The following is a 6468-nucleotide window of genomic DNA, read 5'->3' as shown; positions in this document are numbered from 1 at the left end:
AATAATTAAGTAATTCTAAAATTCATGTTTCGTATTCAGAAAAATAGAAACTGAAATGGGGGAGAGAAAAGGAAAACTTGAAGGGCATAAATCCCCTAGGACATCTGAGATATTCCCTGGCTGGGAAATACTGAAAGACTTGAATTCTTTTTTTACTGTTTGTTCATTTTTGAGAGAGAGAGAGAGCGAGAGAGAGAGAGAGACAGAGTGTGAGCGGGGGAGGGCCAGAGAGAGAGGGAGACACAGAATCCGAAGCAGGATCCAGGCTCTGAGCGGTCAGCCCAGAGCCCGACACAGGGCTCAAACCCACAAACCGTGAGATCATGACCTGAGCCAAAGCTGGATGTTTAACCGACTGAGTCACCCAGGCGCCCTGAAATACTTAAGGATTTGAAACATAACTTGGTTTGCATTTTTTTGGCTGGGTCCAATATACTTTATTGATGGCACATGAAAAGGTAGGGCTCCCCAAGCCTCTCCACTTCTTCAGGGGGTCTGGGATGGAAACTGTGGAGGTTGGGAGAGTCTCAGTGTGTTGGGGGATGAGTTGAAGCAAGGGATCCCAGGCAGTGGAGGGCCTCCCTCTTCCTCTTCCTCTTCCTCTTCCTCTTCCTCTTCCTCTTGCTGGGGCTGGTGGTCCAGGGGCTCTTAGTCCTTGGAGGTCATGTGAGCCATAAGGTCCACTACCTGGTTGCTATGGCCAACTTCACTGCCATACCAGGAAATGAACTTGACAAAGCGGTCATTGAGAGCAATGCCAGCCCCAGCATCGATGGTAGAAGAGTGCGTGCCAATGTTAAAGTGGCAGGAGGCAAGCTGGTCCTCCGTGTAGCCCAGGATGCCCTTGAGGGGGCCCTTCAATGCCTGCTTCCCCACCTATTTGGAAGCTTTCTCCAGGCGGCAGGTCAAATCCACAACCGACATGTTGAGAGTAGGGACATGGAAGGCCATGCCTGTGAGCTTTCCATTCAGCTCAGGGACAACCTTGCCTACAGTCTTGGTAGCACCAGTAGAAGCAGGGATGATGTTCTGTGCAGCCCCTCGGCCGTCATTCCACAGATTCCCAGAGGGGCCGTCCATGGTCTTCCGGGTGGCAGGGATGCTATGGACTGTGATCATCAGTCCCTCCATGATGCCAAAGTTGTCATGGGTGACCTTGGCCAGAGGGGCCGAGCAGTTGGTGATGCAGGAGGCATCGCTGACAATCTTGAGGGAGTTGTCATACTTCTCAGGATTCGCACCCATCACAAAAATGGGAGCATCGGCAGAAGGGGCAGAGGTGATGATCCTCTTGGCCCCACCCTTCACATGAACCCCAGCCTTGTCCATGGTAGTGAAGACCTCAGTGGACTCCACAACATACTCAGCACCAGCGTCACCCCATTTGATGTTGGTGAGATCTCGCTTCTGGAAGATGGAGATGGGCTTTCCACTGATGACAAGTTTCCCGTTCTCAGCCTTGACTGTGCCATGGCATTTGCCATGAGTGGAATCATACTGGAACATGTAAACCATGTGGTTGAGGTCAGTGAAGGGGTCATTGATGGCAACAATAACCACTTTGCCAGAGTTAAAGCAGCCCTGGTGACCAGGCACCCAACAGCCAAATCCGTTGACTCCGGCCTTCACCATCATGTCTCAGGGATGCTGCTGGGACTATACCAGAAGCATCTGTCTGTCCAAGAGGCAGGAGCAGAGAGCTTGGTTTACATTTTTATGTAATGATCTCTCTGGCAACACCAGTGTGGATGTGTTAAGGAGAAGTGAGGCTGAGCCAGAGAGACTAGGTTAAGTAACTGCTGTAATCGTCCCACCAAGAAATAAGAAGAGTCTACACCTGGGCAACAGCAGTGGCAATGGATTACTATTTCCAGTCAAGAGCAAGGATTTAGGAATTAAAACCACTTCATCTATAATTCTGTAAACACTGATCCACTGGGCCCACACCTGAAGCGTGTAGAGCCGTTGTCCTAAACTAACTGAATGGTCCCCATCTGTTGAGGGTACCAACAAGTATGACTGCTTATTTTTAATCATGCTTTTGCCCTTGAGGCTCAGCAGCGCTCCTCAAAAAAAAAAAAAAAGTGGACGAAATTATTGATGGCTCTTCTGTCTGCTTATATGTGCTGTTTCTCACAGTGCTCTCAGTTGGGACCTGTCTTCGTTTGGGTTCCCTCAGAAGCAGACCCTAAGACAAGCATTCTAGGACAAGCCATTCTTGGGCAGGGGGGAGGCGAAGGGAACACCGGTAGGAGCTAAGAGTATGTTATTAAGGCAACTACCACATGGATGTTTGTTGCTCACCGCTGCTGAGAAAACTCGGCAGTGAGCGTGAAGGACGTGCCTCAGAGTGACCCCACACAAGAGGGCATTTAGACACCAATTCACACACGCCGTTGGTTGAGCGCGGTTCCTGGGGAGAATTAACTCCCTTGTACTTCTGGCCTGCCATGCAAGCAGCAAAGTGAGCTCCAGCAGCAAGAGAAGATCCTCAGGCATAGAAATGCAAGTGCTACCTATAAGAAATCTTGAGGGGGGGCACAGGGGCCAGAAATTGACAATGACTGCTGCCGCGTCTAGGGGGTTCCATTTAGAGAAAAGTCTGTACGTTTCATGATTGTTATCCTCCTGGCCGCCACATTTGATCACTTTAGAGTTCCCCAGATTCGCTCTGAGCTCTGTGGCCTCTCAGTGCCTTCCACTGCTGTCCTCAAATGCCAAATAAATCCAGGTCGTGATGGTTAATTTTCCATGTCAACCTGACTGGCTAGGAGGTGACAGATAACTGGTAAAACCTTTCTGTGTGTGTCCGGGAGGGTGTTGGTGGAAGAGATTAGCATTTGAATTGGTGGGTTGAATAAAGAAGCTCGCCTCACTGATGCAGGTGAGCATCATCAAATCAGTTGAGGGCCTGAATAGAACGAAACAGTGGAGGAGGGGTGAATTTGGTCTCTGCCTGGGCCAGGACGTCCATCTTCTGCCCTCGGACAACAGCGTTCCTGGTTTTCAGGCTTTCAGACCTGGACTGAATTATGCCACCACCTTTCCTTGCTCTCCAGCTTCCAGATGGCAGGTCATAGGACTTCTTGGCCTCCTTAATCACGTGAGTGAATTCCTAGTCTATCTTTCCCCTGCTTCCCTAAATAACAAAACTCTGATTTTATCCTGGGCTGCAATGGGCCCAGCTAAAAGACTATGTCTCCCAACCTCCCTTGCAGATTGGTATAGCCGTGTGACTAAGGTCTGGCCAGTGAGAGGAAGTATATAAGGAACCTCAAAGAAAACTTCTTAAAAGGACTTGACTCAGCTGGAAGGTGCACCCTTTTGCAAATCCTCCCCATTCCCTTGGAAATGTAAACATGTCTTCCTCATTCCCTTGGAAAGTTAAACATAATGGTTGGAGATCATCAACTACGCCAGTGAAGTGTAGGCCATATGCCAAGGATAGAAGAGAAGAAAAGTAGAGGGTTGGGTTCCTATTCTGTTTAAGCCACTGTGGTCAAAACAGTTCCTGGCTGGAATGCAAATGTGTTCTAATTAGGTTAGAATGACCCTTACTCTGCCCCCCCCCCTTATCTTGCCCTACACATTAAAGAAATGACTGTTGGGGCGCCTGGGTGGCTCAGTCGGTTAAGCCTCCGACTTCGGCTCAGGTCACGATCTCGCGGTCCGCGGGTTGGAGCCCCGCGTCGGGCTCTGGGCTGATGGCTCAGAGCCTGGAGCCTGCTTCCGATTCTGTGTTTCCCTCTCTCTCTGCCCCTCCCCCGTTCATGCTGTGTCTCTCTCTCTCTGTCTGAAAAATAAATAAACGTTAAAAAAAAATTTTTTTTTTAAATTAAAAAAAAAATAAAGAAATGACTGTTTCGGGGATGAATCGAACACCTACTTTTAAAATTCTCTAGTATTCTGTAATTAAAGATTGAGTATTCGATCTTTAGTATTCAAGATTGAGTTTTGACCCAAGATTCCAGCATTGGTAGCAATTAAATTAAATACAGATGAATCTCTCCTTAGTCCTTTCCAAAATAACTGCTCCGTAAAGATCAGGGCTAAAACGATCTCGTGGGGCCAAAAAATTCAAACCCCTGATTCTTAGAGTTTTCAGAAATTATTTCAGAAAAGTAAATGTCTATTATTAAAGACCCAAATGTTATTTTATTTTTTAAGTTAACACGTGAGGCAAAGGTCTGTGGATTTTAACACACGTATTGATTAATGTTAACTACCACACAGTCAGGATATGGAATAGTCTCTTACCCAAAAAGGTGTCCCCCGTTTTCTCTGTAATCACACCTTCCGATCACCCCTAATCTATTCTCTTTTTTTATTCTTTAGTCTTCTTGGGGCCCCTGGGTGGCTCTGTTGGTTAAGCGTCCGACTTTGACTCAGGTCATGATTTCACAGTCCATGAGTTCGAGCCCCGCATCAGGCTCTGTGCTGACAGCTGAGACTGGAGCCTGTTTCAGATTCTGTGTCTCCCTCTCTCTTTGACCCTCCCCCGTTCGTGCTCTGTCTCTCTCTGTCTCAAAAATAAATAAACGTTAAAAAAAAAATTTAAAAATAGATTATACTTTAGTCTTCTCAAGAACATCACATAAATGGAGTAATACTGTGTATAACCTTTTAGAATAATGCCTTGACGAATATCCAGTTGTTGCATGTATCGGCAGTTCAGTCCTTTCTATTGGTGTGTAAAATTTCATTGTACAGATGAGCCAGTTTGTTTTTTATTCCCTTTTGATGGATATTTGGGTTGTGTCCAGTTTGGGTAGATTTTCAATAGAGCTGCACGAACCAAAGTTTTTATTGTTCTAGGGTAAATACGCGGGACTGAGATGGTTAGATCAATCCTGCCCTTCTTGTTATGTTTTGAAAGCTTTTTATAAACTCTGCATACAAGACCTCTGATATGCGACTTACAAATATTTTTTCCCAGTGTGTACTATGTATTTTCATTCTCAACATTTTTATCAGAGCAAAGTTTTTTTTATTTTGTCAGAGTCTAATTTACCAATATTTTCTATTGAGGGTCATGTTTTTGTTGTCCTAAAGAATTCTTTACCTAGTCCATGGGGCGTCTGGGTGGCTCAGTTGGTTAAGTGGCCGACTTCAGGTCAGCTCATGATCTCAAGGTTCGTGAGTTCAGGCCCTGCCTCGGGCTCTGCACTGACAGCTCCGAGCCTGGAGCCTGCTTCGGATTCTGTGTCTCCCTCTCTCTCCGCCCCTCCCCTGCTTGTACTCTGTCTCTCTCTCTCTCAAAAATAAATATGAAAAAAAATTAAAAAAAAAAAAAAAGAATTCTTTGCCTAATCCCGATCATGAAGATTTTTCCCTATGTTTGGCTGTAAAAGTTTTATAGTTCTTTGTTTTACATCTAGATCTGTGATCGATTTGAATTAATTTGTGTATTGGTGTGAAGTTTAGGTTTTCGTTTTTTTAATACGTGGGTGTCCACTTGTTCTAACACTATTTGTTGAAAAGATAACCCTGTCTCCATTGAATTGCCTTTGAACCTCTGTCAAAAATCAATTGGCCATATTCGTGTGGGTCAATTTCTGGTGTCTTAATGTCTGGTTTCTGAATGTTCTATTGTTTGTTCCATCATCAATACCACACTGTCTTGGTTTCTGTACTGTATAGAAAGTCTTCAAATTGTATCGTGGGATTCCTCAAATTTATTTTATTATTTTATTTTATTTTATTATTTTATTTTATTTTATTATTTTATTTTATTTTATTATTTTATTTTATTTTATTATTTTATTTTATTTTATTATTTTATTTTATTATTTTATTTTATTACTTTATTTTATTATTTTATTTTATTTTATTATTTTATTTTATTTTATTATTTTATTTTATTATTTTAGTTTATTATTTTATTTTATTTTATTATTTTATTTTATTATTTTAGTTTATTTTATTATTTTAGTTTATTTTATTATTTTAGTTTATTTTATTATTTTATTTTATTATTTTATTTTATTTTATTATTTTATTTTATTTTATTATTTTATTTTATTATTTTATTTTATTTTATTTTATTTTATTTTTTTTGCAAAATTGTTTGGTTATTCTAGTTCCCTTGCCATTGCAAATAAGTTTTAGAGTAAGCTTGACCACATCTATAAAAAAGTTCTTCTGATATTTGTATTGCAATTATGTTAAATTTGTAGATCAACTTAGGGGGGAACTGACATTTTTACTATGTTGAGACTTTCAACTTATGAACAAGATGTATGTCTGTCTTTTTTTTAAGTCTTTGATTTCTTTCATGAGTTTGTAAGTTCGTTAGTATACAGAACTTACACGTTTGGTTAGAGTTATACCTCAGTATTTCTTTTTTTCTCTCTTTTTTTTTGTTATGGGGGGGGACTACTGTATTTGTATTAAAATTTAGGTTCCAACTGTTCATTACCAGTATATAAAAATAAAACTGAATTGTCAACAGACTTTGCACCTGCTGTA

The 6468-nt window shown here is 42.1% G+C and overlaps 1 pseudogene; it reads right to left on the bottom strand.

The window, feature by feature from the left end:
- Positions 1-648: 648 nt before the first annotated feature.
- On the bottom strand, positions 649-1632 carry LOC131518254 (glyceraldehyde-3-phosphate dehydrogenase-like; annotated as a pseudogene).
- Between the last annotated feature and the right edge of the window lie 4836 nt (positions 1633-6468).

Source organism: Neofelis nebulosa, chromosome 7 (assembly GCF_028018385.1).
Source record: "Neofelis nebulosa isolate mNeoNeb1 chromosome 7, mNeoNeb1.pri, whole genome shotgun sequence".
In the NCBI taxonomy this organism is placed as follows: Eukaryota; Metazoa; Chordata; class Mammalia; order Carnivora; family Felidae; genus Neofelis; species Neofelis nebulosa.
Note: the sequence above shows the minus strand (reverse complement) of the source record. Positions and strands in the feature narration are given on the sequence as shown.